The sequence below is a fragment of the Schistocerca americana genome, chromosome 7 (genome assembly GCF_021461395.2).
Source record: "Schistocerca americana isolate TAMUIC-IGC-003095 chromosome 7, iqSchAmer2.1, whole genome shotgun sequence".
In the NCBI taxonomy this organism is placed as follows: domain Eukaryota; kingdom Metazoa; phylum Arthropoda; class Insecta; order Orthoptera; family Acrididae; genus Schistocerca; species Schistocerca americana.
Window position 1 is genome coordinate 626,718,910 of NC_060125.1, and position 17,921 is coordinate 626,736,830.

Consider the following 17,921-nt stretch of genomic DNA (forward strand, 5'->3'; position numbering starts at 1 on the left):
TCATTACCCCTAGATTTACATTTCATCAGTTCCAACCTTATCTCACTCAGGAGATGAAATAAAGTCACAGCAACCTTTCCATTATTACACGACCATAACCATCTGAAAATCCTGTTTGAGAGACAGCGTTTTCGGATGGAATTACTCACCTAAATATCCATCTGGTATAAATTCAGTTTTGGTTTCAGTGCACATTTATGACGCACTAGCGAATGCGCTAATTCACTGTTACCTGAATCTAAGGACTTCACATATGTAAGTGTAGAAAAACATTTCTTGACATCAAAGCAAAAGGGAACTTCATAGTACAGGAAAGGGGATGCGTTCAGGAGTGCAGCTCTATTTTTTTTTTTTTTTTTGAAGGAGGCCGGAGTGGCAAGTAGTTTTGATGGGGCACCATATGACAAGCACGCTGGAGCTAGCATGCATACCATGGTGTCAACTGCGTCAGGCGATATCTTCGACCCAGAGCAACTCAAAGAGATCCCCATAAGCCACTGGGACATTCTGTAGTTGAAAGTCTCTGTATGGGCTACATTCCTCAAACAGCACAGTGTACATTTGATAACTAATTTAACTTTTTGCTCCTACTTGAATCTTTACTTCAAATGGAGTCAAATGGGCAGGAACCCTGAGAAATGACCGCTTGGGGAAGATACGCATGCCAGATATAAAGAAGGCACCACCAGGTACTACTCATGTCTTACGTGATACAGAGAATTCTATCACACTTGTATGATGTAACGACAATAGTCAAGTGACTCTTAGGACAAATGCACTCGATGAAGATGTATTAGGTGAAAGTACATACTGGAGGTGGAACAGAGAATCAAGAAACGAGGTTTCCATACCACAGTCTTCCCTTGTACAGGAACGTAAGCGCCACATGGGAGGGGTAGTTCCTTTCTGACAATCTAAAAGTGTATACTGAATTTGAATAAGATCAAAGAAATGGTACGGACCAATGGTCTGGTTCTTCCTAAATGGTGCTGTTGTGAATATGTGGATCCTATACTGGCAGCTAAATAACAATAGAAGGTTGCTGGAATTTAACAGGTGTATTATATTTTCAACTCTGACTTCGCCCAACAATGAAAAGACAAGAGGTGTGAGGCCGAGATTTTTGTCACAGGTGCAAGAAGACATAAGATTTGATAATACAGGACGCATGACTGGTCAGCAGAGCACGCAAAGGAGACGTGGATAGTGTGCTAAATGCACAAAATTTCACTGTGTAAAATACAATGTGGGGCCCCATCCAAAGCGATGTTTCATTTTGTATTACCAGTGCTAAGAAGACTAAGTTGTCCAATAAATTATTATTTTTTTGTTTGTTCTTTAGTATTGCGATGTCTTGCATTATTCGTATAATGCAGCACAGTTATTTTGTTGGTTCTACTATATGAATTTGCCGTGTATACTTCAGGAATAAATAAATAATGTAACCTTAAAATATTAATAAAACGAACATTACAATACCTGAAAGTTATTATTCTACTTTTTCTTCATTTGTTCGTGTAATGCATGATAATCACATTACGGTCCATCGTATGATGTATCATACCTCAATAATTTTTCCCGTTACTGCCCACGGTATGCTATACACATATCGAAAACAGTTTTCCATCGCCTCGATTCCGAGAGTTCCGGAACCACTAGAGAAAACTGGAGTAGAGATCAACATAAACATCATTTCTGCCCTTTTTATTGCTCATGAAAACCACACATTGCATGTTGTACAACTATAAGGCGGGACTTTCAGGGGTGATGGTCCATACTGCTGTACTCACCGGTACCTCTGATACCCAGTAGCACGCTCTCTTGCATTGATGCATGCCTCATTCGTCGTGGCATACTATCCACAAGTTCATTAAGGCACTGTTGGTCCAGATTGTCATGCTCCTCAAAGGCGTTTCGGCGTAGATCCATCAGAGTGGTTGGTGGGTCACGTCATCCATAAACAGCCCTTTTTAATCTATCCCAGGCATGTTCGATAGGGCTCATGTCTGGAGAACATGCTGGCCACTCTAGTCGAGCGATGTCGTTATCCTGAAGGTAGTCATTCACAAGATGTGCACCATGGGGGCGCGATTTGTCGTCCATGGAAACAAATGCCTCTCCAATATGCAGCCAATATGTTTGCACTATCTGTCGGAGGATGGAATTCATGTATCGTACAGACGTTATGGCGATTTCCGTAACCACCAGCTGCGTACGTCAGCCCCATAACGCCACCCCAAAACAGCAGGGAACCTCCACCCTGCTGCACTCGATGGACAGTGCGTCTAAGGCGTTCAGCCTGGCCGGGCTGTCTCGAAACACGTCTCCGACGATTGTCTGGTTGAAGGCGTATGCGACACTCATCGGCGAAGAGAACGTGATGCCAATCGTGAACGGTCCATTCGGCATGTTGTTGAGCCCATTTGTACCGCGCTGCATGGTGCCATGGTTGCAAAGTTGGACCTCGCCATGGACGTCGGGAGTGAAGCTGCGCATTATGCAGCCTATTGCGCATCATTTGAGTAGTAACAATACGTCATGTGACTGCATGAAGAGCATTACTCAACATGGTAGCGTCGCTGTCAGGGTTCCTCCGAGCCATGATCCTCAGGTAGCGCTCATCCACTGCAGTAGTAGCCCTTGGGCGGGGTGAGAGAGGCATGTCATCCACCATTCCTGTCTCTCTGTATCTGCTCCATGTCCGGGCAACATTACTGTCGTTCACTCCGAGACGCCTGGGCACTTCCCCTCCTGGCACAAAGTAACAATGCGACGCGATCGAAATGCGGTATTGACCGTCTAGACATGGTTGAACTACAGACAACACGAGCTGTGTATCTCCCTCCCAGTGCGATGACTGGAACCGATCGGCTGTCGGATCCCCTCCATCTAATAGGCACTGCTCATGCATGATTGTTTGGTGACATCTGTGAACAGTCAAAGAGACTGTGTCTTTGATACAATATCCACAGTCGTTTCTGGGACTGGGAACCGGGGTGATACTTGGAAAAAAATGAATTTAAGGCTACCATCATAAATTAACATTCATAATTTGATTATTAACCCATGTGTGTAGTGGTTCTGAAATTTTATCTAAATCTAAAAAAAAATTAATTCTTGAATATAACAGGTTAATATCACTGATGACGATGGTGATGTTTGGTTTGTGGGCACTCAACTCCGCGGTTATCAGCGCCCGCACAAATTCCCAAGCGTTGCTCAGTCCAATTTCGCCTCTTCATAAATGATGAGGACAACACAAGCACCTAGCACGAGGGAGGTGAAAAATTCCTGACCCCACCGGGAATCGAACCGAGGACCCCTTGGTCGGGAAGCGAGAACGCGAATGCAAGACCGCGAGCTGCGGACTAATATCACTGCGCCTTTGTGGTCTACTTTGGAGAGAAGGGTGCGTGATTTCTGTCTACCTCCCTATCAGCATTTCGTAAACTTGCCACTATTTTGCAGGAAAAATGGTAGAAAAATTGCATTGCGAAACCACACAGTACCTTCATTTATCCAAGCGAGACGACTGGAAGCTATTTTGAATGCCAGTGGTTTCATTCATCATAATGTGCTGTATTTCTTGTTTCCATATTTTGCCCGTCCCATGTGTGTTTGCAATATAAAGCGGACAATTTTTATGTTCAAGCAATTAGCAAACTTCACACCAATTTGGAGTTTATTACATGTTCCCTTAGTAGTTTTGCAGCTTTAACACTTTACAGTTCAACTACTTAGAAGGAAACCAGCTATTTATGCCATTATTTAGAGTTTTGCCGGCAAGTTTAGTTTTAATGTGCCTTAAAGCTAATAAATAATAAAAATTGCCAAGCTTCAAGGTTTATGTTTCATATTTACTTCAGTTCTTTGACAGATAACAAATTTTTAAATAATGTAAACAGAAAGTATAATTGTCTTTGTAAAAGTAAGTTATATAGCAATATCACGCTAACTCGCATTTTTATCAAATAGTCTGAAGTATTCTGGCATACAAAAAATCAAATGTTCAAATGTGTGTGAAATCTTATAGGACTTAACTGCTAAGGTTATCAGTCCCTAAGGGTACACACCACTTAACCTAAATTATCCTAAGGACAAACACACACACCCATGCCCGAGGGAGGACTCGAACCTCCGCCGGGACCAGCCACTCAGTCCATGACTGCATCGCCTCAGACCGCTCGGCTAATCGCGCGCGGCATTCTGGCATACAGAAGGGTATGTAGGGATCATGGTAATACTAGTTTATTTCTATCCAGCTTGGTTTGGCAGTAAATGTAACAGATGTACCAAATAGGCTGCCCACACAATGCTTGTCCATCCTCTTTTGCAGTAGTGCTGCAAAGTCTGCGATCCTTACCAGATAAGATTAACGGAGTACATCCAGAAAGTTCAAAGACGAGAAGTATGTTTTGTATCATCACAAAATAGGGGAGAGAGTGTCACGGACGTGTCATACACGTGGGATGGACTCCATAAAAACAAAGACTTTTTCGTTGTGACGGGATCTTCTCACGAAATTTCAATCACAAACTTTCCCCTCCAAATGCGAAAATATTTTATTGATACCGACCAACATAAGGAGAAATGATCATCATAATAAAATAAGGGAAATCGGCGCTCACACGGAAGGATACAGGTGTTAGTTTTTCCCGTGTACTTTTCGAGAGTGCAATAATAGAGAACCATTGTGTACATGGTTTGATGAGCTCTCAGCCAGGCACTTAAGTGATACGCAGAGTATCCATGTAGATGTACATGTTAATTGTCTCTTCTTCTCCAAACCTGAAACCTTTGTTGGAGGCTACCTTGTCATGAGGTTAAATTATTGAAAAGAAAAGATTAAGGGAAATAAAATAAAACGTAATTGTAATTACAGCTGCAGTATCTCTAGCAACAACTTTATCGACAAAACAAAAAAGGGGGGGGGGGGGGGGGAAACTGCAGTTTACATGAATATGAGTTGTCTTCAGACTGTTTCCACTCACATATTTCTCCCTCCGATGCGGAATCTTTGAATTCTTCTTCTTGAAATTTCACAATATCTTGCTCACTCAACAAATGTGACGTGCTTGTAGCAGAATTACGGGAAACTGCGAAACCTATCGACTGCAAGCACGAATTTAACGACAACACCGCTGGCGCAGCCATTCGCGATAGCAGCTGTTACGTTCGCTACTGTGTCTTTCCAGGTAATTCTAGAAAATGACAACAGAAGGCAGCAGTTGTGCAGGGACATTGATTGTCGTAGGAAATGAATCTAGTTTCCGAGCAATAGGTGGTTCGCGCGTAGAGAAAATCGCTGCCCAAGTTAACACACTGAGTCACGGTTTTTTGAACACAGCGTTATGGTCCGAGTTACGCCAAAGTGTGAATATTAAGAGCATGATACTAAATGTACTCCCACAGTCGAACAGAATATGCAGAGAAGCAGCGCCACTGCGCCACTATTGCTTCGTGCAGCGGTTCCCTCCTCCAAAAGACCACTTTGGCCTATCGTGCGATATCCTGCATGTTTTCCCAGCACTCAGCACAGAAGTCTGACGTCAGCGTACGGGTCCGTCGATATTGGGTGGGGACGCGTAGCGGTTGGCAGGAAATGGCAAGACAGCCGCCACGCGGGTTGTGGAAGTTGGGGGCAGGGGGCACGTCATTTCCGGTGGCTGCGCTACCGGAAGCATAATACCTCCGGCCAAGGCTCGGTTCACTTTGCTCCAGTTCGTGACACAGGAACAGCAAAAATTCGTAGACGTTTACCCTACTTCGGCAGTGCCACAGGCTGTGCAAAAAAAAAAAAAAAATCCACGCTGACAATTCTGACGACTATCGCCGCCTAATGTAAGAGGCTCGGACTGCGTTCATATTTTTGGCACACTTTTTAGGTATTCCACTACATCGACCAGCAGGAATTTTATTTTCTCATTCCTTGCCCGTCCTCTTATTCCTTGCGCTGTAACGCTAGAGTTTAGTATTCTCGTTTACAGCATCGAATAAATTACAATTTGATGCATAATCAAGCTCACAACCTTTTGATGCTACAGGCACCAACCCAAAATATGGCAAGAATAAAGTTTATAATCGAAGGTTAGTAAGGGGGTACATTCTCCCTCTCCCAACAATAAATACCGATCCTCCAGCTTGGGGGTTGAACGTTGTGTAAGTAACCAACCACTTGGGAAACAATAGATCTAACCTACAAATTTCCGCACTAAGCTTCTGAAACGGAACAGAATTTTGGATAAACGACACAGTCCAAAGTAAAGGTTAGCGATCTCCGCAACTTGGAAGATTTTGAAAGGTATGAGCCAAAAAGAAAAGAGCTTTCAGTTAATTGGAAAGAAGAAAGACAGACATTCGTTACCAAGCAGAAACAAAATTGAAGAGACAGACAGTGGAAGAGTGGATCATTGCATCTACTTTTACAACGAAGTTTGCAAAATTGAAAAAAAGGATGAATATCAGTCGTAGTACAGCAGGAACTGATAGTCCGCATAAGGAATTGGCAACTGGCGATATACGGTCTTAGAATTGAAAAAAAAAAAAGGGCACAAGTGGAGTTAGTGTGTACCCACCGTCTAATGATGCTGATAACGTAGTCAAACGCACTTTTAGTAAAGTTTTGCCAGGCGTTAACAGTGATATTTACTCCCTTATGGGAGACTTAAATGTGTGAAAAAGAAAACAGAAAAACACAGCTAACAGATAGCGAAGGTGGCAAAAGATTAGTTGATTTTTAATTTTTTGTTTTTATGAAGCACACTCAGAAAGAAAAGAAAGTCTATACTTTCCTCACAAAGAAATTCATCAGTTTGTCTCATTGCAACCTGCAAAGAGTTTAAGATCCACAGTAGACTATATGATTCAACTGCAAATTTCAGAATTTAAGACGCAAGATGTTAGAGTCTGTAAGAGAGAAGAATCTGAATCAGACCATTTTATAACAAAAAAAATTCTGCTAAACTACATGTGAATCAACACCCTAGATAAGATTGAACAGAACAGTAAAACAGTAAATTCCTATACAAGAAGAGATTGGTTTAGAAGTTAAATAATTTAGGGGTACTAATGAATCCATGAAGGAGAAGAATGAACTATACCAGAAATGTTTAGATACACAAGACGGGGAGGATAGTAAGTGGTACGCAGAATGAAAGAGAGAAGTTTAAAAGAAATCAGGAGCAAAGCAGGTGATGTAAGGAGAAAAAGCTGAGGAGATCAATAGGTGTGTGGGATGTACTAAAGTAAGAGATGCCAGTAAAGCACCTTAGATCAGACAGAGTAGAAAAAGCTAATGACCCATTAATGATGAAGAGGAGTGGGAACGGGCATTCCACAAATCTATTGGGCGAAAACAGAAATTAGTACAAACAATATCGTACGAGCTGAAAGATGCAGGTAATAGGAATATCAAACCAGTGACACTGAATCAAGTAGAAAAGATTTTCAAATGGACTAAACATAATAAATCCGTTGAAAATATGGACCTAGCATTTATGGAACACGCTGGTACGTTCATACAACACTCTAATGAAGAATGGTGAAAAGCTACCATAGGATGTTAATATTTCTATAATAGGTTGAATTTTCAAGAAAGTAAACAGATAGGACTGTAGGAATTATAGAATTCAGTGTAGGCAGCTCGATGGAGAGGTTACAGGGTCGGAGTCTGAGAAAAGGAATCAAAGAAGAAATTTAGACATAGAAGAACGGAGTAAATTTGGAGCGGACATGTCGTATATTGACAATTTATTGTCCCAACTCCACTTAATAAGAAAAAATATCAGAAAGAAATTTAGAAACACATTTAGCATTTATAGATCTCGAAAAAGCATATGATAACATCCCAGTATCGAAGCAGTTTGAAGCACCCCCCACTATATGACAATGACTCTTTACATATAAGAAGTATGCACAGTGCTCAGGCAGAACACTATGACCACCTACGTATTAACTAGTATGTCCCCCTTTGGCATAGATAACAGCGGCGACGTGTGGTGGCGTGGAAGCAATGAGGCGTTGGTAGATCACTGGAGGCAGTTGACACCACATCTGCACACATAAGTCACTTAATTCCCATAAATTCCGGAGAGCTCTAATGTGACGTTCAATCACATCCCAGATGTGTTCGATCAGGTTCAGACCTGGCGATTTGGGGGGGGGGGGGGGGGGACAGAACATCAAGTGGAACTCTACACTACGATCTTCGAAATACTCCATCACACTCCTGGCCTTGTGACATGGCGCATTATCTTGTTGGAAACTACCATTGCCGTCGGGAAACACGATCGTCATGAAGGGGTGTTCGTAGTCTGCAGCCAGTGTACGATACTTCTTGGCCGTCATGGTGCCTTGTACGAGCTGCACTGGACCCACGGATGCCTACCTGAATGTTCCCCAGAGCATAACGGAGCTGCCACCAGCTTACCTCCGTCCCACAGTACAGGTGTCAAGGAACTGTTACTCTCGAAGACGACCAATTCACGCCCTCCCATTGGCATGATGAATAATGTATCGGGATTCATCAGTTCGTGCAACTCTCTTCCACTGCGACGACGCCCAGTGCCGATGGTCACGTGCCCAGTTCAGTCGCAGTTGCCGATGTCATGTCATGGTGTTCATAAGGGCACATGCGTGTGTCGTCGCCTACGAAGGCCCATCGTTAGGACTGCTCGATGCACTGCGGTCAGAAACACTTGTACTCCGTCCAGCATTAAAGTTTGATGTTAGTTCCAACACAGTTTGCCGCCGATGCTGTTTTCCAGTCACCGAGCCCAAGACGTCGGACTTGTTTAATGAGGGGTGACCGCCGAACACCACGACGTTTGGACATGTTTTCGCTTTGGTTTCGCCACGTATTGCTCACCACATCACTCCTCTAACACCCGACAAGTCGAGCAGTTCTCTAAATGCTCCTGCCAACCTCCGGGCCCTCACAGTCTGCTTTCGGTCACACTCAGAAAGATCGCGCGTCTTCTCCATTCTGCACACGGATAGCACGGCCAACTAATACTACATGCATCCTAGGTATGTCTGACTAGCAGGCGTTCCTGGCCGTCCGCCACGATAGTTGAATGGTCAGCGCGAGAGATTGCCGTCCAAAGGGGCCCCGGCTCGATTCCCGGCTGGGTCGGGGATTTTTCCCCGCTCAGGGACTGGGTGTTGCGGTGTCTTCATCATCATTTTATCCCCATCCGCGCGCAGGTCGCCCAATTTGGCGTCGAATGTAACAACACCTGCAACAAGGCGGCCGGACCTGCCCCGTATGGGGCCTCCCGGCTAATGACGCCAAACGCTTATTTCCATTTCCATTCCTCCCCAGGTGACGCTGCTATCGCCTGGGTGGGTCTTATTTCGACAGTGTCCCTTGGTTGTATTGTTCCGGCTGATCTGTATATGACCTATGCAAAGTCTAGTCATATTAATGTGACCACAACCTATGATAGACGTCAACGTGCAACAGTAGCTCACAAACGGCCTGTGGCAGCATTAGCAATAGAGGGTATATAAAGCGTGTCGGTGGGAAGCAGTAAACATTGCAATCTTGCAGTGTTGAAACGGAGCAAGTTATCTAGCAGCCAGAAGGGCATGATCCTTGGCTTCCATGCCAAGGGTGGAAGCATTTCCGAAAGGGCTATGTTTGCATGCCGCCGTTTTTAAAGTATACTGTGCATGGCAGAAAGACATTATCTAAAAGCGGCACCGAGACTAATGTAATGCTCTCTGGTCCACAAATGACAGCGATGAACAACAGCTGTAGAGCTGTAGCCGAGCAACTACCGAGCAACTGATCGTCCAGATGAACCAAGGGGCTACCAACGGTGTTTTCTCAACGACCGTTCAGCGAACGTTGCTACATATAGATCCCAACCATAGGTGTCTGGTTCATGCACCTGCTGTTAATAGGCGATGAAAGCTGGAATTTACAGCGCAATACTGCAACTGAACTAGTGACGAGAGGAGGACGTTTTCTGATGAATCCCGCTCTACACTCCACCGGGGAGATAGCAGTTGGTGCGCGCAGCGTAAAACGCCTGAAAGCAAACACCCGGCATGCATTAAGACCTGGGTAACGTATTCGTGGCCTTCACTGGGTGATCTCGTCACCTTAAGGGCACAGTGCGTCAACACAAGTATGCATCTCTCCCTAGGGAACACGTCCACTCCTAAAGGCAGTTTACTTTTTCTTTGCATTATGGCATCTTGCAGCTGGACAACGAACATCGTAGAGTACGTGCGTGGTTTGAAGAGCACGAGGATGAGTTTACCATACTCCCCTGATCACCAAAGTTTCCACATTTAAACGCAATCGAGGATCTGTGGGACCATCTCTAGCGGGCTGTACGCTCAATGGATCCTCAACCGAGAAACCTAGCGTAGCTTGCCACGGCACAGGAGTCGGCATACCTTCTACAGCCCCAAGGACTGTCCTCCTGCATGTCTTGAAGTGGTCCGGTCGGCAAAACGTTCTTACTCAGACATTAGTGTGAGTGAACTTGTACAGAAAAGTGCACGGAGGAGCGAGGGTAGGGTTATCATCTCTTAATCATTAACTGAATTTACTTTCTGTAATCGGCGGAACATCATAATAATATGAAATAGGCAAAACTTCCTACTAGGCGAAACTTCCCAATGTCCTACAAAATTATTCTTATTTGCTCTCGAACAGGCTTTTGATTTCTTAGGCCGTTTTCAGGTGACAACTGAACGTTACAAACACGGATAAAATGACGTGCAGCTTATGCAGATATTACTTACACAGGAGATACAAATATAATGACATGAGGAATTTTGACATAGAAAACTATTACATTTTTAGTCACGCAGAAGTCGGCACGTTAACCAAAAAGGAAAAAAAATTTTTTGTATGAAGATACTTTTACCATCTGATGAAAAAACGAAGTAGAATTTATAATATTTTTGAAATTGAAACTTAATTCGGTAGAGTGGAGAAAAGTACTGGATAGATGAAAATTTGCTATGTATTTACTTGTACTTAGACGCAATATGTAGGTATTGTACCATAAATGTTTTTCAACATTTTTACAACACATTGGCACCTAATATGTAAGTGTCATACTATGTCTTATTTACTCTCATCACTATCAGTACCGGTATTCACTTCATCACCCTTACTCTCAGTTCCATCAACTTCTTCGCTCTCTTCCCACTGTACCTCACCCACGGTGCTATTCGTAGCATTTGATGTGCAGCGTTTGTTGAAATCCTCGATGGTGGACTCTGACGATGTGGAGGACCATGCAGTAAGAATCCATTCGCACAGAAAGGTGACTGATGGCTTTTAACCAAATGATCTTCTTCCCGAAGCCACTCTGAATACCTTTTTCGGAGGTAGCCTTTGAACGGCGTTCATACTCACATACCAAGCAACTTTAGTTTTGAAGTCATTCCTCCGAGTATTACGAATAGCTCTGAGTTTTATGCAGCAGGTTTATCTTTTACGTCAGTAGACTTCAGTAGGCTGTCTTAACAAGCAGTACCCCAGGTCTGCGATTCCAAACAGTAGGCAAACAGTCAACCATTAGTTGCGGTGTCATCCAGCCCTTTTCTTGGCAACGAATCACTAAGCCCATCGGGAAGTTTTCTTTGGGCATAGATTTTCTCTTCTTAATAACATGAGTGGGGCATCTTCCCCAATCTCCTTTAACAGCTCACATCACAGTTATTCTGTTTTTCGCCCCTTTCATGTCTACTGTCATATTAGTCGGCATGTTAAAAAAATGACATTTCGTCAGCACTGTTAATCTGATGAAATGGGTATGAGTGATTCCTTCGCAACTGCATGAGTACCGCTAGAAGTCAATTCCTCTTCAAATTCTGCTGGTTTTCTCTGTGCTCGACATTAGCTAATACCCACACGGAATTATCTTCGTGGCACATTTAAGACTCTTGAAGTTTTCAAATTCTTCAGCTGGATTATTCTCCACGAAACAGGCATCACATCTTTCCTCGCATTTTTCACGCAGGAAAGAACCTTAGCTTCAAGATCAGGATATCTGCCACATTTCGGTCCCTCAAATAATTTCTCGTTAAAAGTACGTTCTTCCATTCTGTTTCTGAAACAGCCCAACGCAGTATATTAAATTTGTTAAGTTCATACTTGCTTCTGGCATGACGCACAATTGTTAATGTAAAGCTTGCATTGTAATTGCACCGAAAATCTTGCTTTGATGAAACTTTTCGCTCTAACAGTCATTCATATAGACATAAATAAGGCTTTCTTATTATTATGAAACGGAAACTTAATTATAAGGTAATGGAACCATAGCGGTAGCCCTACACATCTTTAACTACAACATAATACCGGTAAAAATTTCCCTTATGGCGTAACAAAATACGTTAAATATGTTGCTGGCAGATTCGGTGGCTGACGCTAACTGTATTGATGTAATGCGCATAATTATTATAAATTTAAAACAAGGATACGTAAAAAAATGGTTCAAATGGCTCTGAGCACTATGGGACTTAACATCTATGGTCATCAGTCCCCTAGAACTTAGAACTACTTAAACCTAACTAACCTGAGGACATCACACACATCCATGCCCGAGGCAGGATTCGTACCTGCGACCGTAGCAGTCGCGCGGCTCGATACGTAAAAAAGCCACTAATTTTATGAGGGTAAAATCTGGATTATTTTCGGGACAATATGGTTACAGACAAGAAGGATACGATAATAGATGAAATAGAATGCAGACAACTGTTTTAGTATGGAAACCTAACAAGAGTGGAACGAGAATGAGTACCCCAAAGTATATTCGAATATAGATCTGGAAACGGAAGACACAGAGGAAGTTCAGAACTTAAATGGATTTAACAATGGATAGAAGCGAGTATGACAAACAGGAATTTTACAACGGCATGTGTATGTATGTATGTTATACATCCCTTCCTAACCTGTTGGATCGACTTCAGCCAGACTTGGTACACATAACACTTATTGCCTCAGAAAAAGTACTATGATGGTAAGAATCACGTAGCACCCATAGGAATGGAGGTGTAAGTGAAATGTTTGGAAACGACAGACACTAGGCTGCCCTGCATATATGCAGAAGATGGATATGGAGTGGGACGAGGACGAGATGGATAAAGAGACAGAGAAAGAAGAGATGGACATAAAGAGAGTGGAAGAGAAGATGTACAAATAGAAGATGATGGAAGCTATGGATAGTGAGAAGAGGTAAAAGTAAATGGAGAGAGATATGCGGGAGGAGATGTACAGAGAGAAGAGAAGGAAGAACTGAGTATAGGAAGGGGGAGGGAGACAGAGAGAGGGGGTATAGAGGAGACGGGCTGAGGGAGAATGTGGAGGAGACGGACAGAGAGGTATAGGAGGGAGGAGGAATTGGACAGTATTAGGGTGCAAGAGGCTATGGACAGTGAGAGCTAGGATATGGAATTCGACAAGGAGAGATGGAGAGGCTGTGTAAGCGTAGTACAGCCGGTGACAGAATTCGCGAGACCACTCACCCCATCATCATGCTGAACTGCACAGCTTTACTTAATTGATGAAAGGAGAAAATATAAAAATTCAATAAATGAAGCAGGCAAAAAGGAATACAAACGTCTCTAAAATACACTCCTGGAAATGGAAAAAAGAACACATTGACACCGGTGTGTCAGACCCACCATACTTGCTCCGGACACTGCGAGAGGGCTGTACAAGCAATGATCACTCGCGCGGCACAGCGGACACACCAGGAACCGCGGTGTTGGCCGTCGAATGGCGCTAGCTGCGCAGCATTTGTGCACCGCCGCCGTCAGTGTCAGCCAGTTTGCCGTGGCATACGGAGCTCCATCGCAGTCTTTAACACTGGTAGCATGCCGTGACAGCGGGGACGTGAACCGTATGTGCAGTTGACGGACTTTGAGCGAGGGCGTATAGTGGGCATGCGGGAGGCCGGGTGGACGTACCGCCGAATTGCTCAACACGTGGGGCGTGAGGTCTCCACAGTACATCGATGTTGTCGCCAGTGGTCGGCGGAAGGTGCACGTGCCCGTCGACCTGGGACCGGACCGCAGCGACGCACGGATGCACGCCAAGACCGTAGGATCCTACGCAGTGCCGTAGGGGACCGCACCGCCACTTCCCAGCAAATTAGGGACACTGTTGCTCCTGGGGTATCGGCGAGGACCATTCGCAACCGTCACCATGAAGCTGGGCTACGGTCCCGCACACCGTTAGGCCGTCATCCGCTCACGCCCCAACATCGTGCAGCCCGCCTCCAGTGGTGTCATGACAGGCGTGAATGGAGGGACGAATGGAGACGTGTCGTCTTCAGCGATGAGAGTCGCTTCTGCCTTGGTGCCAATGATGGTCGTATGCGTGTTTGGCGCCGTGCAGGTGAGCGCCACAATCAGGACTGCATACGACCGAGGCACACAGGGCCAACAGCCGGCATCATGGTGTGGGGAGCGATCTCCTACACTGGCCGTACACCACTGGTGATCGTCGAGGGGACACTGAATAGTGCACGGTACATCCAAACCGTCATCGGACCCATCGTTCTACCATTCCTAGACCGGCAAGGGAACTTGCTGTTCCAACAGGACAATGCACGTCCGCATGTATCCCGTGCCATCCAACGTGCTCTAGAAGGTGTAAGTCAACTACCCTGGCCAGCAAGATCTCCGGATCTGTCCCCCATTGAGCATGTTTGGGACTGGATGAAGCGTCGTCTCACGCGGTCTGCACGTCCAGCACGAACGCTGGTCCAACTGAGGCGCCAGGTGGAAATGGCATGGCAAGCCATTCCACAGGACTACATCCAGCATCTCTACGATCGTCTCCATGGGAGAATAGCAGCCTCCATTGCTGCGAAAGGTGGATATATACTGTACTAGTGCCGACGTTGTGCATGCTCTGTTGCCTGTGTCTATGTGCCTGTGGTTCTGTCAGTGTGATCATGTGATGTATCTGACCCCAGGAATGTGTCAATAAAGTTTCCCCTTCCTGGGACAATGAATTCACGGTGTTCTTATTTCAATTTCCAGGAGTGTAAGATCGATAGGAAGTGCAAAATGGCTAAGCAGGGATGGCTAGAGGACAAGTGTAATGATGTAGACACCTATCTCACTAGGGGAAAGATAGATACTGCCTACAGGAAAATTAAAGAGACCTTCAGAGAAAAGAGAACCATTTGTATGAATATCAGAAGCTCAGATGGAAACCCAGTTCTAAGCAAAGAAGGGAAAGCAGAAATGAGGAAGGAGTATACAGAGGGACTATACAAGGGCGATGTACTTGAGGACAATATTATGGAAATGGAAGAGGATGTAGATGAAGATGAAGTGGGAGATACTGCGTGAAGAGTTTGACAGAGCACTCAAAGACCTAAGTCGAAACAAGGTCCTGGGAGTGGACAACATTCCATTAGAACTAGTGACGGCCTTGAGAGAGCCAGTCCTGATAAAACTCTACCATCTGTTGAGCAAGATGTATGAAACAGGCGAAATACCCTCAGACTTAGAGAAGAATATAATAATTCCAATCCCAAAGAAAGCAGGTGTTGACAGATGTGAAACTTACCGAACTATCAGTTTAATAAGTCACAGTTGCAAAATACTAACGCGAATTCTTTACAGACGAATGGAAAAACTAGTAGAAGCCGTCCTCGGGGAAGATAAGTTTGGATTCCGTAGAAATGTTGGATCACGTGACGCAATACTGACTCTACGACTTATCATAGAAGCTAGAGTAAGGAAGGACAAACCTACGTTTCTAGCATTTGTAGACGTAGAGAAAGCTTTTGACAATGTTGACTGGAATACTCTCTTTCAAATACAGGGAGCGAAAGGCTATTTACAATTTGTACAGAAATCAGACGGCAGTTATAAAGGTCGAGGGACATGAGAGTGAGGCAGGGTTGTAGTCTCTCCCCGATGTTATTCAATCTGTATATTGAGCAAGCAATAAAGGAAACAAAAGAAAAATTCGGAGTAGGTATTAAAATCCATGGAGAAGAAATAAAAACTTTGAGGTTCGGCGATGGCATTGTAATTCTGTCAGAGACAGCAAAGGACTTGGAAGAACAGTTGAACGGAATGGACAGTGTCTTGGATGGAGGATATAAGATGAACATCAACAAAAGTAAGACGAGGATAATGGAAGGTAGTCGAATTAAGTCGGGTGATGCTGAGGGAATTAGATTAGAAAATGAGACACTTAAAGTAGTAAATGAGTTTTGCTATTTGGGGAGCAAAATGACTGATGATGGTCGAAGTATAGAGGATATAAAATGTAGACTGGCAATGGGAAGGAAAGCGTTTCTGAAGAAGAGAAATTTGTTAACATCGAGTATAGATTGAAGTGTCAGGAAATCATTTCTGAAAGTACTTGTATGGAGTGTAGCCATGTATGGAAGTGAAACATGGACGATAAATAGTTTGGACAAGAAGAGAATAGAAGCTTTTGAAATGTGGTGCTACAGAAGAATGCTTAAGACTAGACGGGTAGAACACGTAACTAGTGAGGAAGTATCGAATAGGATTGGGGAGAAGAGGAGTTTGTGGCAGAACTTGACTAGAAGAAGGGATCGGTTGGTAGGACATGTTCTGAGGCATCAGGGGATCACCAATTTAGTATTGGATGGCAGCGTGGAGGGTAAAAATCGTAGAGGGAGACCAAGAGATGAATACACTAAGCAGATTCAGAAGGATGTAGGCTGCAGTAGGTACTGGGAGATGAAGAAGCTTGCACAGGATAGAGTAGCATGGAGAGCTGCATCAAACCAGTCTCAGGACTGAAGACCACAACAACAACAACAGCACTGTATATACATGTTTCCATCTGATAATCAAATTTCATTATCTGCGAATAAAGTGTAGTTTCAGATCACAACGGCGAACCGTGAAAGGGAATATTTCACAATGACCGAAAAGTAGTGTTCAAAAGCTACGTAGAAAACTAAACACGTGAATCGTCGCAGTGCAAGTTTGGTTCCAGATTCTGATACGTGATAGGAGAAGCTGTTGCGATGACAGTGTGAAACAAGGAATAAACTGTGCCATCAGTAATGTGTCGAATCTGTCATTCTTAAGTAAAAATGTCATTCATTCTGCTGCGTCCCTCTCGTCCGCCTGCGACATTGGCATCCCGCATGACACAACATAGATACGGGATGCCTCCATCACAGCGAGTGAAATCAAAGCGGATGTTTACAATACGACCGGGCAGCCAACGGCCACCAGTGCGCGCTACCCGAGCACCGCGGGCTTCCGATCAACAAGCGAACTATTTTCCTACGCCACTCGCGTGATACAAAATAGTCACAGAAGATCAATCCGCCAACCGGCGTTATAAGCCGCAGCACAGCTGGCCAGAAAGCGTCAGTCAGGTTGGAGCCCTGACAGTGTTTATTTGCAAGTACGTGCGTGTTGTTCGTTACTGTCACGGGTGTTGCTCAGTGTTGCGTCGTCGTAGTGTTCTGTGTCGTCGTTGATTTGTCGTTCGCCGTGTTAGGTAGCGTTGTTATTTCGTACACGTCCCGTTATACTGGGTATATATAGGCGACAGGCGTTCGTGCCTGTAGGCTGATAGCGTCCTGACTACGAAAGTCGGGCCGGGGCTAATCATGAATAGTGCCAAGGACAGGAATCCGCGGGTAGGCGACTCCTCCGCCGCTCGTGGCAATGTGACACCGGCTGCTGGACGGCCGTCCCGGCAAGCTGCCGGCTGCGCCGATACTGACACCACCGAAGGAGCTAAGGACCGCGAGCATCGTGCCTCTTGCCACAAGTCACCAATAACTTTTGAGAAAGATACCGAACGATTCACGCGGACCCTGTACAGAACGTCGCATGAGAGTCCGATCTTTATGTTCGTCCTCTGACGATTCTCATGGCCGCCTGGTGATCGACCTCTCACCTAGTGACAGTGGAGCCATGTTGGCCCTCGGCAT